This window comes from Phyllobates terribilis, unplaced genomic scaffold, assembly GCF_046119375.1.
Source record: "Phyllobates terribilis strain yellow unplaced genomic scaffold, ASM4611937v1 Scaffold_7__3_contigs__length_470593459, whole genome shotgun sequence".
In the NCBI taxonomy this organism is placed as follows: Eukaryota; Metazoa; Chordata; class Amphibia; order Anura; family Dendrobatidae; genus Phyllobates; species Phyllobates terribilis.
In genome coordinates, this window is record NW_027362767.1 from 435,206,192 (window position 1) to 435,233,758 (window position 27,567).

Here is a 27,567-nt window from a genome sequence, read left to right on the forward strand (position 1 = left end):
TATACAGCAAGCACATGTAGTATATATACAGCAAGCAAGTGTAGTATATATACAGCAAGCAAGTGTAGTATATATACAGCAAGCAAGTGTAGTATATATACAGCAAGCAAGTGTAGCATGTATACAGCAAGCAAGAGTAGTATATATACCGCAAGCAAGTGTAGGATATATACCGCAAGCACGTGTAGTATATATACAGCAAGCAAGTGTAGCATGTATACAGCAAGCAAGTGTAGTATATATACCGCAAGCAAGTGTAGTATATATACAGCAAGCACGTGTAGTATATATACAGCAAGTATGTGTAGTATATATACAGCAAGCAAGTGTAGTATATATACAGCAAGCACGTGTAGTATATATAGAGCAAGCAAGTGTAGTATATATACAGCAAGCAAGTGTAGTATATATACAGCAAGCAAGTGTAGTATATATACAGGAAGCAAGTGTAGTATATATACAGCAAGCAAGTGTAGTATATATACAGCAAGCAAGTGTAGTATATATACAGCAAGCAAGTGTAGTATATATACAGCAAGCAAGTGTAGTATATATACAGCAAGCAAGTGTAGTATATTTACAGCAAGCACGTGTAGTATATATACAGCAAGCACGTGTAGTATATATACAGCAAGCAAGTGTAGTATATATACAGCAAGCACGTGTAGTATATTTACAGCAAGCAAGTGTAGTATATATACAGCAAGCAAGTGTAGTATATATACAGCAAGCACGTGTAGTATATATACAGCAAGCACGTGTAGTATATATACAGCAAGCACGTGTAGTATATATACAGCAAGCAAGTGTAGTATATATACAGCAAGCACGTGTAGTATATATACAGCAAGCAAGTGTAGTATATATACAGCAAGCATGTGTAGTATATATACAGCAAGCACGTGTAGTATATATACAGCAAGCACGTGTAGTATATATACAGCAAGCAAGTGTAGTATATATACAGCAAGCACGTGTAGTATATATACAGCAAGCAAGTGTAGTATATATACAGCAAGCAAGTGTAGTATATATACCGCAAGCAAGTGTAGTATATATACAGCAAGCAAGTGTAGTATATATATAGCAAGCACGTGTAGTATATTTACAGCAAGCACGTGTAGTATATATACAGCAAGCAAGTGTAGTATATATACAGCAAGCAAGTGTAGTATATATACCGCAAGCAAGTGTAGTATATATACAGCAAGCAAGTGTAGTATATATACAGCAAGCATGTGTAGTATATTTACAGCAAGCACGTGTAGTATATATACAGCAAGCAAGTGTAGTATATATACAGCAAGCAAGTGTAGTATATATACAGCAAGCACGTGTAGTATATAAACAGCAAGCACGTGTAGTATATTTACAGCAAGCACGTGTAGTATATATACAGCAAGCAAGTGTAGTATATATACAGCAAGCAAGTGTAGTATATATACAGCAAGCACGTGTAGTATATATACAGCAAGCAAGAGTAGTATATATACAGCAAGCAAGTGTAGTATATATACAGCAAGCAAGTGTAGTATATATACAGCAAGCAAGAGTAGTATATATACAGCAAGCACGTGTAGTATATATACAGCAAGCACGTGTAGTATATATACAGCAAGCAAGTGTAGTATATATACAGCAAGCAAGTGTAGTATATATACAGCAAGCAAGTGTAGTATATATACAGCAAGCACGTGTAGTATATATACAGAAAGCAAGTGTAGTATATATACAGCAAGCAAGTGTAGTATATATACCGCAAGCAAGTGTAGTATATATACCGCAAGCAAGTGTAGTATATATACAGCAAGCAAGTGTAGTATATATACAGGAAGCACGTGTAGTATATATACAGCAAGCACGTGTAGTATATATACAGCAAGCAAGTGTAGCATATATACAGCAAGCAAGTGTAGTATATATACAGCAAGCAAGTGTAGTATATATACCGCAAGCAAGTGTAGTATATATACCGCAAGCAAGTGTAGTATATATACAGCAAGCAAGTGTAGTATATATACAGCAAGCAAGTGTAGTATATATACAGCAAGCAAGTGTAGTATATATACAGGAAGCACGTGTAGTATATATACAGCAAGCACGTGTAGTATATATACAGCAAGCAAGTGTAGTATATATACAGCAAGCAAGTGTAGTATATATACCGCAAGCAAGTGTAGTATATATACCGCAAGCAAGTGTAGTATATATACAGCAAGCAAGTGTAGTATATATACAGCAAGCAAGTGTAGTATATATACAGCAAGCAAGTGTAGTATATATACAGCAAGCAAGTGTAGTATATATACAGCAAGCAAGTGTAATATATATACAGCAAGCAAGTGTAGTATATATACAGCAAGCAAGTGTAGTATATATACAGCAAGCAAGTGTAATATATATACAGCAAGCAAGTGTAGTATATATACAGCAAGCAAGTGTAGTATATTTACAGCAAGCAAGTGTAGTATATATACAGCAAGCAAGTGTAATATATATACAGCAAGCAAGTGTAGTATATATACAGCAAGCAAGTGTAATATATATACAGCAAGCAAGTGTAGTATATATACAGCAAGCAAGTGTAATATATATACAGCAAGCAAGTGTAGTATATATACAGCAAGCAAGTGTAATATATATACAGCAAGCAAGTGTAGTATATATACAGCAAGCAAGTGTAGTATATATACAGCAAGCAAGTGTAGTTTATATACAGCAAGCAAGTGTAGTATATATACAGCAAGCAAGTGTAGTATATATACAGCAAGCACGTGTAGTATATTTACAGCAAGCACGTGTAGTATATATACAGCAAGCAAGTGTAGTATATATACCGCAAGCAAGTGTAGTATATATACAGCAAGCACGTGTAGTATATTTACAGCAAGCACGTGTAGTATATATACAGCAAGCAAGTGTAGTATATATACAGCAAGCAAGTGTAGTATATATACAGCAAGCACGTGTAGTATATTTACAGCAAGCACGTGTAGTATATATACAACAAGCAAGTGTAGTATATATACAGCAAGCAAGTGTAGTATATATACAGCAAGCACGTGTAGTATATATACAGCAAGCACGTGTAGTATATATACAGCAAGCAAGTGTAGTATATATACAGCAAGCACGTGTAGTATATATACAGCAAGCAAGTGTAGTATACATACAGCAAGCACGTGTAGTATATATACAGCAAGCAAGTGTAGTATATATACAGCAAGCAAGTGTAGTATATATACAGCAAGCAAGTGTAGTATATATACAGCAAGCACGTGTAGTATATATACAGCAAGCAAGTGTAGTATATATACAGCAAGCAAGTGTAGTATACATACAGCAAGCAAGTGTAGTATATATACAGCAAGCACGTGTAGTATATATACAGCAAGCAAGTGTAGTATATATACAGCAAGCAAGTGTAGTATATATACAGCATGCAAGTGTAGTATATATACAGCAAGCAAGAGTAGTATATATACAGCAAGCAAGTGTAGTATATATACAGCAAGCAAGTGTAGTATATATACAGCATGCAAGTGTAGTATATATACAGCAAGCAAGTGTAGTATATATACAGCAAGCACGTGCAGTATATATACAGCAAGCAAGTGTAGTATATATACAGCAAGCAAGTGTAGTATATTTACAGCAAGCACGTGTAGTATATATACAGCAAGCACGTGTAGTATATATACAGCAAGCACGTGTAGTATATATACAGCAAGCAAGTGTAGTATATATACAGCATGCACGCAGCGTTGTACTGTTGAGCCTTGGGCCCACCAGAGGAAATCATTCCTGGGGCCCAATATGTAACTACATAGAAATAATACAAGCCCACCAATTGTGAGATAAAATATGCTAATATTGTGGTGTAACATAAAACACAATGGTTCACATTCATCAAAAATGGCATAATTTGAGCAAAATCTTTTGTACTCACTTCAACTCCATTATTCCATATTTATCACATTTCGTCACTAATGATACATTTGGTGCAAATTATTTAAGCAGAACATTTTAAGCATGGTAGCACACTTCTCTATGTTAAAAAAGAGCTGACATCCAGTGTGTCAAATGTTGCATAGTAATATAATTTTGTACAAATTGCAACTTTTTATGCATGTAAAAATGGTTTTAATATGAATGCATTTGTTCCGTGCCTTTTTTAAACAGTCAATGCCAGGGTGCTCCTGTCCCCAGGCACATACATAAAATCAATTCGAAATATATTAATCCCGTGGCACAGATGAACATACAGTACCAGTACGTCCACAGCAGGGTCCACGTGTGTGGAGTTGGCTCAGGAGTGGAGACCACTTCACACGCAGCATACAGCGGGCATGTGCCTGTATGGTGACCATTCAGCTGTGCGCACGCAACATACAGCGGGCATGTGCCTGTATGGTGACCATTCAGCTGTGCACACGCAACATACAGCGGGCATGTGCCTGTATGGTGACCATTCAGCTGTGCACACGCAGCATACAGCGGGCATGTGCCTGTATGGTGACCATTCAGCTGTGCACATGCAGCATACAGCGGGCATGTGCCTGTATGGTGACCATTCAGCTGTGCACACCCATCTTGATACTCCTGTGAAATCCAGCATTAGGCTGGATTCATATGGGATCATTATTTCCACTATATAGTGTAATACTGTTACTGTTATATTAAAACATACAAAACAAGCAGGGGCGTAATGATCGCGGTCATAGAGGGTACAACCGGGACCAGACCCATGCTTGTGCGTGTCCCGACGACACCTATTTCACCTGGATGTGCATTCTCTGACACACATTCTGCTGAAATGTATTGTGACGCAGAGACCCGCCGGCTCCCTGCACTTCAAGATATGCTGCCAGCCAATCAGAGGCCGGCAGCAGGTGTTGGCGGCCCTTGGCGGCCCGCATAAGTCAGCTACCGGCTGGGGGAACATTATACCAGGATGGCGGACCTTATACCACGATGGCGGACCTTATACCAGGATGGCGGATCTTATACCAGGATGGTGGACATTTCATCAGGATGGCGGACATTACACTGGGATGGCGGACATTACATCGGGGTGACGAACATTACATAAGGATGGCGGACATTATATCAGGATGTCGGACATTATATCAGGATGGCGGACATTATATCAGGATGGCGGACATTACACTGGGATGGTGGACATTACATCGGGGTGACGAACATTACATAAGGATGGCGGACATTATATCAGGATGTCGGACATTATATCAGGATGGCGGACATTATATCAGGATGGCGGACATTTCACTGGGATGGCGGACATTACATCGGGGTGACGAACATTACATAAGGATGGCGGACATTATATCAGGATGTCGGACATTATATCAGGATGGCGGACATTATATCAGGATGGCGGACATTACACTGGGATGGCGGACATTACATCGGGGTGACGAACATTACATAAGGATGGAGGACATTATATCAGGATGTCGGACATTATATCAGGATGGCGGACATTATATCAGGATGGCGGACATTACACTGGGATGGTGGACATTACATCGGGGTGACGAACATTGCATCAGTATGGCGGACATTATATCAGGATGGGGAAATTATATCAGAATGAAGGACATTATATCAGGATGGGAGATAAGATACCAGGCTGGGAACATTATATTAAGATGGGGACAACATACCAGGATGAGTGACATTACACCAGAATGGTGGACATTATACCAGAAGGGGGACATGGTTATAGCATGGAGCCCAGGATGGGAGACATTATACCAAAATGGGGACATTATATCCGTCAGGGGTGGTAGAGGGTGGGCATCAGTCAGGGTTGATGCAGGGGCAGTCAGGGGTAATATAGGGGAGGCTCAGTCAGTCAGGGGTGAAACAAAAAATTGAGGGAAATCCTCCCTTAGTGACTGAGCCCTCTCACCCTCTATCACCAATGAGTAAAGCCCCTCACTGTTGGTGTTGATGGGGGCTCACTTAGTTATGTGATATTCCTGCTCAGCTACATATATCTGACCTTTGGTGAGTGATGTAGCCGGCAGCCATCCATCTCCCTGTGCTTCTCACTGTCAGCCTGTGACACAGTTAGGGGGGAGCGCTGTTACTCAGCACATCATGGCTCATTACCTCACGGGGAAGAGGCCACAAACAAAACTAACACTGATTGGCTGCGATGCTGCCAATCACTATTAGACTTACCAACAGCAGCAGCGCTCTCCCTGGTTGTTCCAGGTGCGGTATCGCAGAGGCAAAGATTCAGCATTATTGATCAGCGATCAGTCAGTCCCTGAAGTGAGCTGCTGTCTGCTCTGCAGCAGAACAGATTCAGTGACTCACGTACTCTGCCGGGATGTCTAATGCTGGGAGGAGCGGTGAATAGTAATCAGTGACACGTGTGAGCTACCGTGCTTGCAGCATGTCATGTGCTAGTGCACTGAGTGCTGCTGACTGCTCCTCCCAGCATTAGACATCCCGGGAGAGCAGTGCACGGGTCACTGAATCTCTCCAGCTGCAGACAGCGGCTCACTCCTCATACTGACCAGAACACTGATCCATCCTGAACACTGTGATATCGCACCTGGAACTGAATCATTGGAATCAGTAAGTAATAAAAATGCCTTAAAACATTCTCTCTCTCTCATTATTCTGGCATTTGGCAAATATTAAAAATGATTGTAAAATCCTAATTGACCTAAAACGGGAAAGGTTTATTCTGATTTCATGTCAGATATTGAGAAAAACATCATATGCGTCTTTTTATATAGTGTATGGAAACTTCTGGTTTCAGCTGTGTGTGTATGTGTCCCTATAGTTATAGGTTTGGATGATTACTATTGTCCCTTCATTGTCTGCGCCGTTGCATCCAAATAACCTGTTCACAAAATCAAAGTATGTCATTGCGTTGGAAGGGGTTAAACAGGCAGTTCTGATGACATCATAAACATCATATGACATCACAATTGGTATAGAATGTACAGAGTGTAACTCCTGAGCCATCTTGTGTCATTCCAGGCTGACTGCTTGAAGGTGACAAGTCCAGGTAGTCAACTCTTCACCTATGACCTCACTCATACATTGTATAGATGGGGGGCTAGTAGTGGGATTCAGAACTGCATCATTAACCTAAAAATCTCAGCAGATGGCGCTGGATCACGTGTCCCGTGCTGGGATTGTTAGAATGAGTCTATGATTTACAAAAAAATGTTATTGAGCAGATTCCATGGAAAATCATTTGGGGGCTTTAGTAAAGCAGTGTGAGCCCGGCCTAACAGGGGCGACCAATCTGGACAAACCCTTCCCTAAATGAGGACTTGCTGGCGATCTACTGATCATGTGTCACTGGTCTTGAAGACCCTCATCAATCGGCTGGCTTTGCCCTCTATGACACCCATGTGCTCTAATAAAAGCATATAGAAAGGGGAGCGCCAGCTGACACCTCCCCATTTGGCTCCATTTTTGGATAGCTTTGCCATTAATGTTGTCAAAACACAGCGTTTTCAGAACATCCATTTAATAGCAGACTGGTCCAGTTCTCCATTATCCGCTCTCATGGTCCTGCTGGTTCAGGAGTGACCGGGAGCTGACGGTTTATGGTGATCAGGATTTGCAGGATGGCGCCGGTGTTTCCCTTTAGGTCATAGAGCAGTAGGTGACGCGGATTAGAATAAAAGGATGGAAATGTTTAGGTTATTATCTGCGTCATGACTCAATTATAAATGAGGCTGGTGGTTATTTGCAGCCTGTGATTTGGTTTTATTAATTCAACTCTTCCTTGATGTTGGAAATTCGATACATAACACAGCAGTGGCAGTTATTATGACATCACAGGGCACATGACATCATAGATATCACATGACATCACAGTTGGTACAGAATGTGTAAAGTTCTAATCCTGAACCATCTTGTGTCCCAGAGGCGGCATCTTGAGGAAGACAAGTCTATGTAGGTAGCTCTTCACTTAACACTAAGGCCCTATTCACACATTGTGTAGCTGTGGGGAGTTTGTGGTGAAGTTTAGAACTTCATCATTTACCCCTAAAAAAATCTCAGCAAACATCTCTGAGCGACGTGTTCTCTCTTGTGCATCAGGATGATTCCTTAAATAGGACCTATCATTGAATCCTCTTTTTTGTAATGATAGGTGTTATGTCTCATCTAGTTCAGATGAGCAGCAGTAATGAAGCACGGACAGATGACGGTGGCGCAGCAGGATGGCCGAGCAGAAACAACGGAGAACGCCGTGGCTTGATGGCAGCAGGAAGACCAGAACTGGAACCACAGGAAATCAAGAGCAGAACTGAAGCAACGGCACCTGGTATAATAGAGTTACAGACTCTGATCAGACTTTGATCAGAGTGGTATCAGTTTTTCTCGGACATGGAGAGGAGAAAGAAAAGCTTTCTCACCTTCTCCCTTCTGCAAGTCGGTGAAAATCGGACCACACTCCGATGTCAAAGCGCGGTCCAATTTTTCCACAAGCGCATAGACTTGCATTGCCATTGCCATATTTTGCAGACTATAAGATGCACCCAAAATTTTGGGGTGGAAAATCATTTTTTTAAATAAAATGGTGGTGCCTCTTATAGTCCGTTTAACAGCAGGTTACCAGGGGGCGGCGGTGGTGGAGCGGGGTAACAGGAGGCAGGGCCACTGCTTTAGGCAATCGGCGGCGACAGGAGTGGGGTGATGCTGCGGGCCCTGGGCTCTCATAAGATGTCGGCGCCGGTGAGCAGAGTCCCCTTTCCTATAGATTCCCCTGCAGTAGACTTTGGGAAAATGGCTGCTGGAGGTGACGCATGTGCAGATTGAGATCTCGGGAGATGCATGCGCCGCCTCAAGCGTCCATTTTCCCAAAGCCCACTGCAGGGCAATAAATGGGAAAAGCTACTCTGCTCACCGGCGCCGACACCTTATGAGAGCCCAGGGCCTCCTGTGACCGCGCTCCACCGCAACCACCCCTCGGTAAGCTACATCCGGATATTGTATATTAGATTGTAAGATCCTAGTACAGGGTGTACATTATTCTGCATGCCCTCAGGAGCAGTCTGTATACTGTATATTAGATTGTAAGCTCCTAGGACAGGGTGTACATTATTCTGCATGCCCTCAGGAGCAGTCGGTATACTGTATATTAGATTGTAAGCTCCTAGGACAGGGTGTACATTATTCTGCATGACCTCAGGAGCAGCCAGTATATTGTATATTAGATTGTAAGCTCCTAGGACAGGATGTATATTATTCTGCATGCCCTCAGCATCAGCCTGTATATTGTATATTAGATTGTAAACTCCTAGGACAGGGTGTACATTATTCTGCATGCCCTCAGCATCAGCCTGTATATTGTATATTAGATTGTAAGCTCCTAGTACAGGGTGTGCATTATTCTGCATGCCCTCAGGAGCAGTCTGTATACTGTATATTAGATTGTAAGCTCCTAGGACAGGGTGTGCATTATTCTGCATGCCCTCAGGAGCAGTCTGTATATTGTATATTAGATTGTAAGCTTCTAGGACAGGGTGTACATTATTCTGCATGCCCTCAGGAGCAGTCTGTATATTGTATATTAGATTGTAAGCTCCTAGGACAGGGTGTGCATTATTCTGCATGCCCTCAGGAGCAGTCTGTATATTGTATATTAGATTGTAAGCTTCTAGGACTGGGTGTACATTATTCTGCATGCCCTCAGGAGCAGTCTGTATATTGTATATTAGATTGTAAGCTTCTAGGACAGGGTGTGCATTATTCTGCATGCCCTCAGGAGCAGTCTGTATATTGTATATTAGATTGTAAGCTCCTAGGACAGGGTGTGCATTATTCTGCATGCCCTCAGGAGCAGTCTGTATATTGTATATTAGATTGTAAGCTTCTAGGACAGGGTGTGCATTATTCTGCATGCCCTCAGGAGCAGTCTGTATATTGTATATTAGATTGTAAGCTTCTAGGACAGGGTGTGCATTATTCTGCATGCCCTCAGGAGCAGTCTGTATATTGTATATTAGATTGTAAGCTCCTAGGACAGGGTGTGCATTATTCTGCATGCCCTCAGGAGCAGTCTGTATATTGTATATTAGATTGTAAGCTACTACGACAGGGTGTGCATTATTCTGCATGCCCTCAGGAGCAGTCTGTATATTGTATATTAGATTGTAAGCTTCTAGGACAGGGTGTGCATTATTCTGCATGCCCTCAGGAGCAGTCTGTATATTGTATATTAGATTGTAAGCTCCTAGGACAGGGTGTGCATTTTTCTGCATGCCCTCAGGAGCAGTCTGTATATTGTATATTAGATTGTAAGCTCCTAGGACAGGGTGTGCATTATTCTGCATGCCCTCAGGAGCAGTCTGTATATTGTATATTAGATTGTAAGCTCCTAGGACAGGGTGTACATTATTCTGCATGCTCTCAGGAGCAGTCTGTATATTAGATTGTAAGCTCCTAGTACAGGGTGTACATTATTCTGCATGCCCTCAGGAGCAGTCTGTATATTGTATATTAGATTGTAAGCTCCTAGTACAGGGTGTGCTTTATTCTGCGTGCCCTCAGTAGCAGCCTGTATTATATAATAATAATAATAATCTTTATTTATATAGCGCCAACATATTCCGCAGCGCTTATCAATTCACAGGTTCATATACAACAGTTATAAGTAACATAGCTAAAGATAATACAATAATTACAGCCAAAATAATGGCGACCCTGCTCGTAAGAGTTTACAATCTACAAGGAGGTGGGGGTGACACAAAGTACAATGGCTTATTTACAAGGATGGTCCATCCATCTTGAGGGGATGAGGGATAGATAAAGGCTGCATGAGCTCGCCACCAGCCAGTATTTGTGGTGCTTTTTGGTTCGGTGGAGAGTTGTGTGGAGAAATAAGGGATGGGCTATAAGAAGATAAAAGGACTTCGATTAGGGAAGGTGATAGGCTACCCTAAACAGGTGTGTTTTTAGGGAACGCCTAAAACTGTGTAAATTGTGGCTCATCCTAATTTCTTGGGGTAGAGCATTCCAAAGAATAGGTGCAGCTCAGGAGAAGTTTTGAAGCCGGGAGTGGGAGGTACGGATTAGTGCGGATGTTAGTCGAAAGTCGCTTGCGGAGCGTAGAGAACGGGTAGGCCAATAAACAGAAATGAGGGAAGAGATGTAGGGGGGTGCCGCACTGTGAAGAGCTTTGTGGGTGAGAACAAGCAATTTAAATTGGATCCTATAATTCATGGGCAGCCAGTGCAATGACTGGCACAGAGCGGAGGAGTCTGAGTAACGGTTAGCTAAATAGATGACCCTGGCAGCAGCATTAAAGATGGACTGGAGGGGGGAAAGTCGAGTGAGGGGGAGACTAATTAATAGAAAGTTACAGTAGTCGAGGCGGGAGTGGATGAGGGCGACATTGAGGGTTTTTGTTGTTTCCAAGGTGAGAAAGTGGCGGATTCTAGAGATGTTCTTCAGGTGCAAGCGACAAGAGTGGGCAAGAGATTGTATGTGGAAGGTGAAGGAGAGATTGGTGTCAAACACAACGCCCAGACAACGCGCCTGCTGGCTCGGCATTATTGTGGTACCACACACGGAGAGAGAGATGTCAGATTTTGAGAGGTAGTAGACGGCGGGAGCAGAAGTTCAGTTTTGAAAAGGTTGAGTTTCAGGTAGAGTGCGGACATTATGTTAGAAACTGCGGCCAGACAGTCACTGGTGTTCTGTAGTACAGTGGTGGTAAGGTCAGGGGATGAGGTGTATAGTTGTGTGTCATCAGCATAAATATGGTACTGAAAACCAATTTTGCTGATGGTCTGTCCAATTGGGGCTGTTTAGAGAGAGAATAGAAGAGGACCGAGGACTGAACCCTGAGGAACCCCAATAGTGAGAGGAAGAGGGGAAGAAGTGGAGCCAGCGAACGATACACTGAAAGAGCGGTCAGATAGGTAGGAGGAGAACCAGGAGAGAGCAGTGTCCTTTATGCCAATTGAGTGGAGCGTAGAGAGTAGGAGGTGGTGGTCAGCGGTGTCAAAGGCTGCAGAGAGGTCAAGAAGAATGAGCAGAGAGTGGTCACCATTACGTTTTGCTGTCAGAAGGTCATTGGTTACTTTGATGAGTGCAGCTTCTGTAGAATGTAGGGGGCGGAAGCCGGACTGTGTTGGGTCTAGAAGAGAGTGAGTGGAGAGATAACTGGTAAGGCGGGAGTAGACCAGGCGCTCCAAGAGTTTAGAGATGAAGGGTAGATTGGAAACTGGTCTGTAGTTGTTTGTGCAGGAAAGGTCATGAGAGGGTTTTTTTAATAATGGAGTAATGATGGAGTGTTTGAAGGAGGAGGGGAAGATACCAGAAGAGAGGGAGAGGTTGAAGATTTTAGTTAGGCGAGTAGTGACGACTGAAGAAAGAGACTGGAGTAGATGTGAGGGGATGGGGTCAGTGGTGCATGTAGTGGGATGGGAAGAAGAGAGGAGCCTGGAGACTTTGTCTTCTGTGACTGGGTCATATGTGGAGAGTGATCCAGAGGGGATGTGGGGAGGGATGGGAGTCACGGCACTTGGTGGCTGGGAGCTGATTTCCTGATGGATGGTGTCTATTTTCTCTGTGAAGTAGGAGGCCAAGTCCTCGGCACAAATGTCCGTGATGGGGGCCTGCGCTTTAGGACCTAGGACGGAGTGAAAGGTATTGAAGAGTTTTTTGGGGTTGTTGGATAGTGAGGAGATCAGGGTGGTGAAGTAGGTCTGTTTGGCGCGGTGAAGGGCGGAGTTATATGTTTTTAACATAAATTTGTAGTGGATAAAGTCTTCTAGTGTGAGAGTTTTCCTCCATACACGTTCGCCACTTCTAGAGCAACGCTGGAGAAATAGGGTTTGCGGTGTGAGCCAGGGCTGTTTTGCTCTGTGTTTAGAGGTTCTAAGGGTGACGGGAACCACTTGGTCCAGCGTGCTTCCGAGAGTGTCATTGTAGTGGTTTACAGCCAGATCAGGAAAAAGAGGAGATTGGGGACAGTGATGAGTGAAGGGAGTCTGTAAGTGTATGAGGGTTAATGGCTTGTAGATTTCTGAATGTGTGATAGGTAGGAGTGTGCTGGGGCGGGCGAGGATTTGTGAGCGTGAAGGAGAGAATGTTATGATCAGAGAGGGGAAGAGGGGAGTTATTTAGGTGGGGGATTGAACTAAGCCGGACAAAGACCAGATCCAAGGGTGTTTCCATCTTTGTGTGTCTCAGAGGTTGAAAGCTGTGAGAGGCCAAGAGAAGTGGTTAAAGATAGAAGCTGGGATGCGGATGAGGAGGTGGGGCTGTTTATGGGGATGTTGAAGTCTCCCAGGATAAGGGTTGGTAAATCTGAGGACATGAAGTGCGGCAGCCAGGCAGAAAAATGGTCAAGGAACTGGGTGGGTGAGCCTGGGGAACGGTATACGACCGCTACTCTGAGGGAGAGGGGATGGAAGAGCCTGATGGTGTGGACCTCAAAAGAAGGGAATGAGAGTGATGGTACTGGGGTGATGACCTGGAAGGTGCAATGTGGGGACAAGAGTATGCAGACCCCACCACCAAGTCTGTTTGCAGGTCTCGGGGAATGGGAAAAATGCAGGCCGCCATGAGAAATAGCGGCAGGAGAGACAGTATCAGAATCCTGGATCCAGGTTTCAGTGAGGGCCAGCAGATTGAGAGCGTTGGTCAGAAAGTAATTGCGCAGGAAAGGAAGCTTGTTGCATATAGACCGTGGATTCCTCAGTGCGCAATTGAAGGAGGGAGATGAAGGAGTACAGCTGATGATAATAAGGTTAGCAGGGTTTCGATGTGAGGTAAGGGAGAGGTTGAGGCTGGTGGAGGGTGGTCCGGGGCTAGGAGAGATATCCCCTGAAATGAGTAGTAGCAGTTAAAAGAAAAAGAGCAGATAGTTTTTGGATTTGTGACATGGTTTCCTGTGCAATACCTTTTGATATGATAGAGTGAGATTTTTCAGGTAGTTCAAAAGAGCATGGGAGCTGTACATAGGAGAGGGAAGGAGAGAGGGGCAGATATGGATTAGTGGTGATGGAGGGGGGATATGGCGGTGAATGTGGATGAAAAAAAGCACACAGGAATATGGATGCAGGAGTAAAGTACATAGTTAGAAGAGAGTATAAAGTGTGGGTTACCTGACTCCTGCCCTGAATGACTGCCATTGAAATGACTGTCATACACTTGTCGAACAGGACACTTTGCTGAAGAGGACACGTGCACCCCTTATGATGCATCTAGATTTATAGGAAGGACTATAGCATCAGGTGAGAGGGATTGTGGGAACTGCTTGTGACTAAATTGGCAGCTGCTCAGCTCACCAGGGAGTGGATAGCTGTTCAAAGACACAGACCTAACACACACTATGCCTGACACAGTATAACACCTTTCACCACCAGATAAAGTCTACAATGATTGAAGGACAGACAGTGACTATTGAATACAATGCATCAAATAACAGAGCACAGATACAGCAAGCAGACACATTATACCATAGAAATGGTTTCAAGATGAGCGTTCAGCAGATGACATAGATTCAGCAAGCAGAAATGTTATACCATAGAAATGGTTTCAAGATGAGAGTTCAGCAGATGACATAGAACCAGCAAGCAGAGATGTTATACCATAGAAATAGTTTCAAGATGAGAGTTCAGCAGATGACATAGATCCAACAAGCAGAGATGTTATACCATAGAAATGGTTTCAAGATGAGAGTTCAGCAGATGACATAGATCCAGCAAGCAGAGATGTTATACCATAGAAATGGTTTCAAGATGAGAGTTCAGCAGATGACATAGATCCAGCAAGCAGAGATATTATACCATAGAAATGGTTTCAAGATGAGAGCTCAGCAGATGACATAGATCCAGCAAGCAGAGATGTTATACCATAGAAATGGTTTCAAGATGAGAGTTCAGCAGATGACATAGATCCAGCAAGTAAAGATGCTATATCATAGAAATGGTTTCAAGATGAGAGTTCAGCAGATGACATAGATCCAGCAAGCAGAGATATTAGACCATAGAAATGGTTTCAAGATGAGAGCTCAGTTGATGACATAGATCCAGCAAACAGAGATGTTATACCATAGAAATGGTTTCAAGATGAGAGTTCAGCAGATGACATAGATCCAGCAAGCAGAGATGCTATACCATAGAAATGGTATCAAGGTGAGAGTTCAGCAGATGACATAGATCCAGCAAGCAGAGATGTTATACCATAGAAATGGTTTCAAGATGAGAGTTCAGCAGATTACATAGATCCAGCAAGCAGAGATATTATACCATAGAAATGGTTTCAAGATGAGAGTTCAGCAGATGACATAGATCCAGCAAGCAGAGATGCTATACCATAGAAATGGTTTCAAGATGAGAGTTCAGCAGATGACATAGAACCAGCAAGCAGACATGTTATACCATAGAAATGGTTTCAAGATGAGAGTCCAGCAGATGACATAGAACCAGCAAGCAGAGATGTTATACCATAGAAATGGTTTCAAGATGAGAGTTCAGCAGATGACATAGATCGAGCAAGCAGAGATGTTATACCATAGAAATGGTTTCAAGATGAGAGTTCAGCAGATGACATAGATCCAGGAAGCAGAGATGTTATACCATAGAAATGGTTTCAAGATGAGAGTTCAGCAGATGACATAGATCCAGCAAGCAGAGATGTTATAGCATAGAAATGGTTTCAAGATGAGAGTTCAGCAGATGACATAGATAAAGCAAGCAGAGATGTTATACCATAGAAATGGTTTCAAGATGAGAGTTCAGCAGATGACATAGAACCAGCAAGCAGAGATGTTATACCATGGAAATGGTTTCAAGATGAGAGTTCAGCAGATGACATAGATCTAGCAAGCAGAGATGTTATACCATAGAAATGGTTTCAAGATGAGAGTTCAGCAGATGACATAGATACAGCAAGCAGAGATGTTATACCATAGAAATGGTTTCAACATGAGAGTTCAGCAGATGACATAGATACAGCAAGCAGAGATGTTATACCATAGAAATGGTTTCAAGATGAGAGTTCAGCAGATGACATAGATCCAGCAAGCAGAGATGTTATACCATGGAAATGGTTTCAAGATGAGAGTTCAGCAGATGACATAGATCCAGCAAGCAGAGATGCTATACCATAGAAATGGTTTCAAGATGAGAGTTCAGCAGATGACATAGAACCAGCAAGCAGACATGTTATACCATAGAAATGGTTTCAAGATGAGAGTCCAGCAGATGACATAGAACCAGCAAGCAGAGATGTTATACCATAGAAATGGTTTCAAGATGAGAGTTCAGCAGATGACATAGATCGAGCAAGCAGAGATGTTATACCATAGAAATGGTTTCAAGATGAGAGTTCAGCAGATGACATAGATCCAGCAAGCAGAGATGTTATAGCATAGAAATGGTTTCAAGATGAGAGTTCAGCAGATGACATAGATAAAGCAAGCAGAGATGTTATACCATAGAAATGGTTTCAAGATGAGAGTTCAGCAGATGACATAGAACCAGCAAGCAGAGATGTTATACCATGGAAATGGTTTCAAGATGAGAGTTCAGCAGATGACATAGATCTAGCAAGCAGAGATGTTATACCATAGAAATGGTTTCAAGATGAGAGTTCAGCAGATGACATAGATACAGCAAGCAGAGATGTTATACCATAGAAATGGTTTCAACATGAGAGTTCAGCAGATGACATAGATACAGCAAGCAGAGATGTTATACCATAGAAATGGTTTCAAGATGAGAGTTCAGCAGATGACATAGATCCAGCAAGCAGAGATGTTATACCATGGAAATGGTTTCAAGATGAGAGTTCAGCAGATGACATAGATACAGCAAGCAGAGATGTTATACCATAGAAATGGTTTCAAGATGAGAGTTCAGCAGATGACATAGATCCAGCAAGCAGAGATGTTATACCATAGAAATGGTTTCAAGATGAGAGTTCAGCAGATTACATAGATCCAGCAAGCAAAGATATTATACCATAGAAATGGTTTCAAGATGAGAGTTCAGCAGATGACGTAGATCCAGCAAGCAGAGATGCTATACCATAGAAATGCTTTCAAGATGAGAGATCAGCAGATGACATGGATCCAGCAAGCAGAGATGTTATACCATAGAAATGGTTTCAAGATGAGAGTTCAGCAGATGACATAGATCAAGCAAGCAGAGATGTTATACCATAGAAATGGTTTCAAGATGAGAGTTCAACAGATGACATAGATCCAGCAAGCAGAGATGTTATACAATAGAAATGGTTTCAAGATGAGAGATCAGCAGATGACGTAGACCCAGCAAGCAGAGATGTTATACCATAGAAATGGTTTCAAGATGAGAGTTCAGCAGATGACATAGATCCAGCAAGCAGACATGTTATACCATAGAAATGGTTTCAAGATGACAGTTCAGCAGATGACATAGATCCAGCAAGCAGAGATATTATACCATAGAAATGGTTTCAAGATGAGAGTTCAGCAGATGACATAGATCCAGCAAGCAGAGATGTTATACCATAGAAATGGTTTCAAGATGAGAGTTCAGCAGATGACATAGATCCAGCAAGCAGAGATGTTATACCATAGAAATGGTTTCAAGATGAGAGTTCAGCAGATGCCATAGATCCAGCAAGCAGAGATGTTATACCATAGAAATGGTTTCAAGATGTGAGTTCAGCAGATGACATAGATCCAGCAAGCAGAGATGTTATACCATAGAAATGGTTTCAAGATGAGAGTTCAGCAGATGACATAGATTCAGCAAGCAGAGATGTTATACCATAGAAATGATTTCAAGATAAGAGTTCAGAGGATGACATAGATCCAGCAAATAGAGATGTTATACTATAGAAATGGTTTCAAGATGAGAGTTCAGCATATGACATAGATCCAGCAAGCAGAGATGTTATACCATAGAAATGGTATGAAGATGAGAATTCACCAGATGACATAGATCCAGCAAGCAGACATATTATACCATAGAAATGGTTTCAAAATGAGCTTTCAGCAGATGACATAGATCCAGCAAGCAGAGATGCTATACCATAGAAATGGTATCAAGATGAGAATTAAGAAGATGACATAGATCCAGCAAGCAGAGATGCTATACCATAGAAATGGTATCAAGATGAGAGTTCAGCAGATGACATAGATCCAGCAAGCAGAGATATTATACCATAGAAATGGTATCAAGATGAGAGTTCAGCAGATGACATAGATACAGCAAGCAGAGATGTTATACTATAGAAATGGTTTCAAGATGAGAGATCAGCAGATGACATAGATCCAGCAAGCAGAGATATTATACCATAGAAATGGTTTCAAGATGAGAGTTCAGCAGATGACATAGATCCAGCAAGCAGACATGTTATACCATAGAAATGGTATGAAGATGAGAATTCACCAGATGACATAGATCCAGCAAGCAGACATATTATACCATATAAATGGTTTCAAAATGAGAGTTCAGCAGATGACATAGATCCAGCAAGCAGAGATGCTGTACCATAGAAATGGTATCAAGATGAGAATTAGGAAGATGACATAGATCCAGCAAGCAGAGATGCTATACCATAGAAATGGTATCAAGATGAGAGTCCAGCAAATGACATAGATCCAGCAAGCTGAGATATTATACCATAGAAATGGTATCAAGATGAGAGTTCAGCAGATGACATAGATACAGCAAGCAGAGATGCTATACCATAGAAATGCTTTCAAGATGAGAGATCAGCAGATGACATGGATCCAGCAAGCAGAGATGTTATACCATAGAAATGGTTTCAAGATGAGAGTTCAGCAGATGACATAGATCAAGCAAGCAGAGATGTTATACCATAGAAATGGTTTCAAGATGAGAGTTCAACAGATGACATAGATCCAGCAAGCAGAGATGTTATACAATAGAAATGGTTTCAAGATGAGAGATCAGCAGATGACGTAGACCCAGCAAGCAGAGATGTTATACCATAGAAATGGTTTCAAGATGAGAGTTCAGCAGATGACATAGATCCAGCAAGCAGACATGTTATACCATAGAAATGGTTTCAAGATGACAGTTCAGCAGATGACATAGATCCAGCAAGCAGAGATATTATACCATAGAAATGGTTTCAAGATGAGAGTTCAGCAGATGACATAGATCCAGCAAGCAGAGATGTTATACCATAGAAATGGTTTCAAGATGAGAGTTCAGCAGATGACATAGATCCAGCAAGCAGAGATGTTATACCATAGAAATGGTTTCAAGATGAGAGTTCAGCAGATGCCATAGATCCAGCAAGCAGAGATGTTATACCATAGAAATGGTTTCAAGATGTGAGTTCAGCAGATGACATAGATCCAGCAAGCAGAGATGTTATACCATAGAAATGGTTTCAAGATGAGAGTTCAGCAGATGACATAGATTCAGCAAGCAGAGATGTTATACCATAGAAATGATTTCAAGATAAGAGTTCAGAGGATGACATAGATCCAGCAAATAGAGATGTTATACTATAGAAATGGTTTCAAGATGAGAGTTCAGCATATGACATAGATCCAGCAAGCAGAGATGTTATACCATAGAAATGGTATGAAGATGAGAATTCACCAGATGACATAGATCCAGCAAGCAGACATATTATACCATAGAAATGGTTTCAAAATGAGCTTTCAGCAGATGACATAGATCCAGCAAGCAGAGATGCTATACCATAGAAATGGTATCAAGATGAGAATTAAGAAGATGACATAGATCCAGCAAGCAGAGATGCTATACCATAGAAATGGTATCAAGATGAGAGTTCAGCAGATGACATAGATCCAGCAAGCAGAGATATTATACCATAGAAATGGTATCAAGATGAGAGTTCAGCAGATGACATAGATACAGCAAGCAGAGATGTTATACTATAGAAATGGTTTCAAGATGAGAGATCAGCAGATGACATAGATCCAGCAAGCAGAGATATTATACCATAGAAATGGTTTCAAGATGAGAGTTCAGCAGATGACATAGATCCAGCAAGCAGACATGTTATACCATAGAAATGGTATGAAGATGAGAATTCACCAGATGACATAGATCCAGCAAGCAGACATATTATACCATATAAATGGTTTCAAAATGAGAGTTCAGCAGATGACATAGATCCAGCAAGCAGAGATGCTATACCATAGAAATGGTATCAAGATGAGAATTAGGAAGATGACATAGATCCAGCAAGCAGAGATGCTATACCATAGAAATGGTATCAAGATGAGAGTCCAGCAAATGACATAGATCCAGCAAGCTGAGATATTATACCATAGAAATGGTATCAAGATGAGAGTTCAGCAGATGACATAGATACAGCAAGCAGAGATGTTATACCATAGAAATGGTTTCAAGATGAGAGATCAACAGATGACATAGATCCAGCAAGCAGAGATGTTGTACCATAGAAATGGTATCAAGATGAGAATTCAGCAGATGACATAGATCCAGCAAGCAGAGATGCTATACCATAGAAATGGTATCAAGATGAGAGTTCAGCAGATGACATAGATCCAGCAAGCAGAGATGTTGTACCATAGAAATGGTTTCAAGATGAGCGTTCAGCAGATGACATAGATCCAGCAAGCAGAGATGCTATACCATAGAAATTGTATCAAGATGAGAGTTCAGCAGATGACATAGATTCAGCAAGCAGAGATGTTGTACCATAGAAATGGTTTCAAGATGAGCGTTCAGCAGATGACATAGATCCAGCAAGCAGAGATGTTATACCATAATAATGGTTTCAAGATGAGAGTTCAGCAGATGACATAGATCCAGCAAGCAGAGACGTTATACCATAGAAATGGTTTCAAGATGAGCGTTCAGCAGATGACACAGATCCAGCAAGCAGAGATGTTATACCATATTAATGGTTTCAAGATGAGAGTTCAGCAGATGACATAGATCCAGCAAGCAGAGATGCTATACCATAGAAATGGTATCAAGATGAGAGTTCAGCAGATGACATAGATCCAGCAAGCAGAGATGTTGTACCATAGAAATGGTTTCAAGATGAGCGTTCAGCAGGTGACATAGATCCAGCAAGCAGAGATGTTATACCATAGAAATGGTTTCAAGATGAGCGTTCAGCAGATGACATAGATCTAGCAAGCAGAGATGTTATACCATATTAATGGTTTCAAGATGAGAGTTCAGCAGATGACATAGATCCAGCAAGCAGAGATGTGATACCATAGAAATGGTTTCAAGATGAGAGTTCAGCAGATGACATAGATCCAGCAAGCAGAGATGTGATACCATAGAAATGGTTTCATGATGAGAGTTCAGCAGATGACATAGATCCAGCAAGCAGAGATGTTGTACCATAGAAATGGTATCAAGATGAGGGTTCAGCAGATGACATAGATCCAGCAAGCAGAGATGTTATACCATAGAAATGGTTTCAAGATGAGAGTTCAGCAGATGACATAGATCCAGCAAGCAGAGATGTTATACCATAGAAATGGTTTCATGATGAGAGTTCAGCAGATGACATAGATCCAGCAGGCAGAGATGTTGTACCATAGAAATGGTTTCAAGATGAGAGTTCAGCAGATGACATAGATCCAGCAAGTAAAGATGCTATATCATAGAAATGGTTTCAAGATGAGAGTTCAGCAGATGACATAGATCCAGCAAGCAGAGATATTAGACCATAGAAATGGTTTCAAGATGAGAGCTCAGTTGATGACATAGATCCAGCAAACAGAGATGTTATACCATAGAAATGGTTTCAAGATGAGAGTTCAGCAGATGACATAGATCCAGCAAGCAGAGATGCTATACCATAGAAATGGTATCAAGGTGAGAGTTCAGCAGATGACATAGATCCAGCAAGCAGAGATGTTATACCATAGAAATGGTTTCAAGATGAGAGTTCAGCAGATTACATAGATCCAGCAAGCAGAGATATTATACCATAGAAATGGTTTCAAGATGAGAGTTCAGCAGATGACATAGATCCAGCAAGCAGAGATGCTATACCATAGAAATGGTTTCAAGATGAGAGTTCAGCAGATGACATAGAACCAGCAAGCAGACATGTTATACCATAGAAATGGTTTCAAGATGAGAGTCCAGCAGATGACATAGAACCAGCAAGCAGAGATGTTATACCATAGAAATGGTTTCAAGATGAGAGTTCAGCAGATGACATAGATCGAGCAAGCAGAGATGTTATACCATAGAAATGGTTTCAAGATGAGAGTTCAGCAGATGACATAGATCCAGGAAGCAGAGATGTTATACCATAGAAATGGTTTCAAGATGAGAGTTCAGCAGATGACATAGATCCAGCAAGCAGAGATGTTATAGCATAGAAATGGTTTCAAGATGAGCGTTCAGCAGGTGACATAGATCCAGCAAGCAGAGATGTTATACCATAGAAATGGTTTCAAGATGAGCGTTCAGCAGATGACATAGATCTAGCAAGCAGAGATGTTATACCATATTAATGGTTTCAAGATGAGAGTTCAGCAGATGACATAGATCCAGCAAGCAGAGATGTGATACCATAGAAATGGTTTCAAGATGAGAGTTCAGCAGATGACATAGATCCAGCAAGCAGAGATGTGATACCATAGAAATGGTTTCATGATGAGAGTTCAGCAGATGACATAGATCCAGCAAGCAGAGATGTTGTACCATAGAAATGGTATCAAGATGAGGGTTCAGCAGATGACATAGATCCAGCAAGCAGAGATGTTATACCATAGAAATGGTTTCAAGATGAGAGTTCAGCAGATGACATAGATCCAGCAAGCAGAGATGTTATACCATAGAAATGGTTTCATGATGAGAGTTCAGCAGATGACATAGATCCAGCAGGCAGAGATGTTGTACCATAGAAATGGTTTCAAGATGAGAGTTCAGCAGATGACATAGATCCAGCAAGTAAAGATGCTATATCATAGAAATGGTTTCAAGATGAGAGTTCAGCAGATGACATAGATCCAGCAAGCAGAGATATTAGACCATAGAAATGGTTTCAAGATGAGAGCTCAGTTGATGACATAGATCCAGCAAACAGAGATGTTATACCATAGAAATGGTTTCAAGATGAGAGTTCAGCAGATGACATAGATCCAGCAAGCAGAGATGCTATACCATAGAAATGGTATCAAGGTGAGAGTTCAGCAGATGACATAGATCCAGCAAGCAGAGATGTTATACCATAGAAATGGTTTCAAGATGAGAGTTCAGCAGATTACATAGATCCAGCAAGCAGAGATATTATACCATAGAAATGGTTTCAAGATGAGAGTTCAGCAGATGACATAGATCCAGCAAGCAGAGATGCTATACCATAGAAATGGTTTCAAGATGAGAGTTCAGCAGATGACATAGAACCAGCAAGCAGACATGTTATACCATAGAAATGGTTTCAAGATGAGAGTCCAGCAGATGACATAGAACCAGCAAGCAGAGATGTTATACCATAGAAATGGTTTCAAGATGAGAGTTCAGCAGATGACATAGATCGAGCAAGCAGAGATGTTATACCATAGAAATGGTTTCAAGATGAGAGTTCAGCAGATGACATAGATCCAGGAAGCAGAGATGTTATACCATAGAAATGGTTTCAAGATGAGAGTTCAGCAGATGACATAGATCCAGCAAGCAGAGATGTTATAGCATAGAAATGGTTTCAAGATGAGAGTTCAGCAGATGACATAGATAAAGCAAGCAGAGATGTTATACCATAGAAATGGTTTCAAGATGAGAGTTCAGCAGATGACATAGAACCAGCAAGCAGAGATGTTATACCATGGAAATGGTTTCAAGATGAGAGTTCAGCAGATGACATAGATCTAGCAAGCAGAGATGTTATACCATAGAAATGGTTTCAAGATGAGAGTTCAGCAGATGACATAGATACAGCAAGCAGAGATGTTATACCATAGAAATGGTTTCAACATGAGAGTTCAGCAGATGACATAGATACAGCAAGCAGAGATGTTATACCATAGAAATGGTTTCAAGATGAGAGTTCAGCAGATGACATAGATCCAGCAAGCAGAGATGTTATACCATGGAAATGGTTTCAAGATGAGAGTTCAGCAGATGACATAGATCCAGCAAGCAGAGATGCTATACCATAGAAATGGTTTCAAGATGAGAGTTCAGCAGATGACATAGAACCAGCAAGCAGACATGTTATACCATAGAAATGGTTTCAAGATGAGAGTCCAGCAGATGACATAGAACCAGCAAGCAGAGATGTTATACCATAGAAATGGTTTCAAGATGAGAGTTCAGCAGATGACATAGATCGAGCAAGCAGAGATGTTATACCATAGAAATGGTTTCAAGATGAGAGTTCAGCAGATGACATAGATCCAGCAAGCAGAGATGTTATACCATAGAAATGGTTTCAAGATGAGAGTTCAGCAGATGACATAGATCCAGCAAGCAGAGATGTTATAGCATAGAAATGGTTTCAAGATGAGAGTTCAGCAGATGACATAGATAAAGCAAGCAGAGATGTTATACCATAGAAATGGTTTCAAGATGAGAGTTCAGCAGATGACATAGAACCAGCAAGCAGAGATGTTATACCATGGAAATGGTTTCAAGATGAGAGTTCAGCAGATGACATAGATCTAGCAAGCAGAGATGTTATACCATAGAAATGGTTTCAAGATGAGAGTTCAGCAGATGACATAGATACAGCAAGCAGAGATGTTATACCATAGAAATGGTTTCAACATGAGAGTTCAGCAGATGACATAGATACAGCAAGCAGAGATGTTATACCATAGAAATGGTTTCAAGATGAGAGTTCAGCAGATGACATAGATCCAGCAAGCAGAGATGTTATACCATGGAAATGGTTTCAAGATGAGAGTTCAGCAGATGACATAGATACAGCAAGCAGAGATGTTATACCATAGAAATGGTTTCAAGATGAGAGTTCAGCAGATGACATAGATCCAGCAAGCAGAGATGTTATACCATAGAAATGGTTTCAAGATGAGAGTTCAGCAGATTACATAGATCCAGCAAGCAAAGATATTATACCATAGAAATGGTTTCAAGATGAGAGTTCAGCAGATGACGTAGATCCAGCAAGCAGAGATGCTATACCATAGAAATGCTTTCAAGATGAGAGATCAGCAGATGACATAGATCCAGCAAGCAGACATGTTATACCATAGAAATGGTTTCAAGATGACAGTTCAGCAGATGACATAGATCCAGCAAGCAGAGATATTATACCATAGAAATGGTTTCAAGATGAGAGTTCAGCAGATGACATAGATCCAGCAAGCAGAGATGTTATACCATAGAAATGGTTTCAAGATGAGAGTTCAGCAGATGACATAGATCCAGCAAGCAGAGATGTTATACCATAGAAATGGTTTCAAGATGAGAGTTCAGCAGATGCCATAGATCCAGCAAGCAGAGATGTTATACCATAGAAATGGTTTCAAGATGTGAGTTCAGCAGATGACATAGATCCAGCAAGCAGAGATGTTATACCATAGAAATGGTTTCAAGATGAGAGTTCAGCAGATGACATAGATTCAGCAAGCAGAGATGTTATACCATAGAAATGATTTCAAGATAAGAGTTCAGAGGATGACATAGATCCAGCAAATAGAGATGTTATACTATAGAAATGGTTTCAAGATGAGAGTTCAGCATATGACATAGATCCAGCAAGCAGAGATGTTATACCATAGAAATGGTATGAAGATGAGAATTCACCAGATGACATAGATCCAGCAAGCAGACATATTATACCATAGAAATGGTTTCAAAATGAGCTTTCAGCAGATGACATAGATCCAGCAAGCAGAGATGCTATACCATAGAAATGGTATCAAGATGAGAATTAAGAAGATGACATAGATCCAGCAAGCAGAGATGCTATACCATAGAAATGGTATCAAGATGAGAGTTCAGCAGATGACATAGGTCCAGCAAGCAGAGATATTATACCATAGAAATGGTATCAAGATGAGAGTTCAGCAGATGACATAGATACAGCAAGCAGAGATGTTATACTATAGAAATGGTTTCAAGATGAGAGATCAGCAGATGACATAGATCCAGCAAGCAGAGATATTATACCATAGAAATGGTTTCAAGATGAGAGTTCAGCAGATGACATAGATCCAGCAAGCAGACATGTTATACCATAGAAATGGTATGAAGATGAGAATTCACCAGATGACATAGATCCAGCAAGCAGACATATTATACCATATAAATGGTTTCAAAATGAGAGTTCAGCAGATGACATAGATCCAGCAAGCAGAGATGCTATACCATAGAAATGGTATCAAGATGAGAATTAGGAAGATGACATAGATCCAGCAAGCAGAGATGCTATACCATAGAAATGGTATCAAGATGAGAGTCCAGCAAATGACATAGATCCAGCAAGCTGAGATATTATACCATAGAAATGGTATCAAGATGAGAGTTCAGCAGATGACATAGATACAGCAAGCAGAGATGTTATACCATAGAAATGGTTTCAAGATGAGAGATCAACAGATGACATAGATCCAGCAAGCAGAGATGTTGTACCATAGAAATGGTATCAAGATGAGAATTCAGCAGATGACATAGATCCAGCAAGCAGAGATGCTATACCATAGAAATGGTATCAAGATGAGAGTTCAGCAGATGACATAGATCCAGCAAGCAGAGATTTTGTACCATAGAAATGGTTTCAAGATGAGCGTTCAGCAGATGACATAGATCCAGCAAGCAGAGATGCTATACCATAGAAATTGTATCAAGATGAGAGTTCAGCAGATGACATAGATTCAGCAAGCAGAGATGTTGTACCATAGAAATGGTTTCAAGATGAGCGTTCAGCAGATGACATAGATCCAGCAAGCAGAGATGTTATACCATAATAATGGTTTCAAGATGAGAGTTCAGCAGATGACATAGATCCAGCAAGCAGAGACGTTATACCATAGAAATGGTTTCAAGATGAGCGTTCAGCAGATGACACAGATCCAGCAAGCAGAGATGTTATACCATATTAATGGTTTCAAGATGAGAGTTCAGCAGATGACATAGATCCAGCAAGCAGAGATGCTATACCATAGAAATGGTATCAAGATGAGAGTTCAGCAGATGACATAGATCCAGCAAGCAGAGATGTTGTACCATAGAAATGGTTTCAAGATGAGCGTTCAGCAGGTGACATAGATCCAGCAAGCAGAGATGTTATACCATAGAAATGGTTTCAAGATGAGCGTTCAGCAGATGACATAGATCTAGCAAGCAGAGATGTTATACCATATTAATGGTTTCAAGATGAGAGTTCAGCAGATGACATAGATCCAGCAAGCAGAGATGTGATACCATAGAAATGGTTTCAAGACGAGAGTTCAGCAGATGACATAGATCCAGCAAGCAGAGATGTGATACCATAGAAATGGTTTCATGATGAGAGTTCAGCAGATGACATAGATCCAGCAAGCAGAGATGTTGTACCATAGAAATGGTATCAAGATGAGGGTTCAGCAGATGACATAGATCCAGCAAGCAGAGATGTTATACCATAGAAATGGTTTCAAGATGAGAG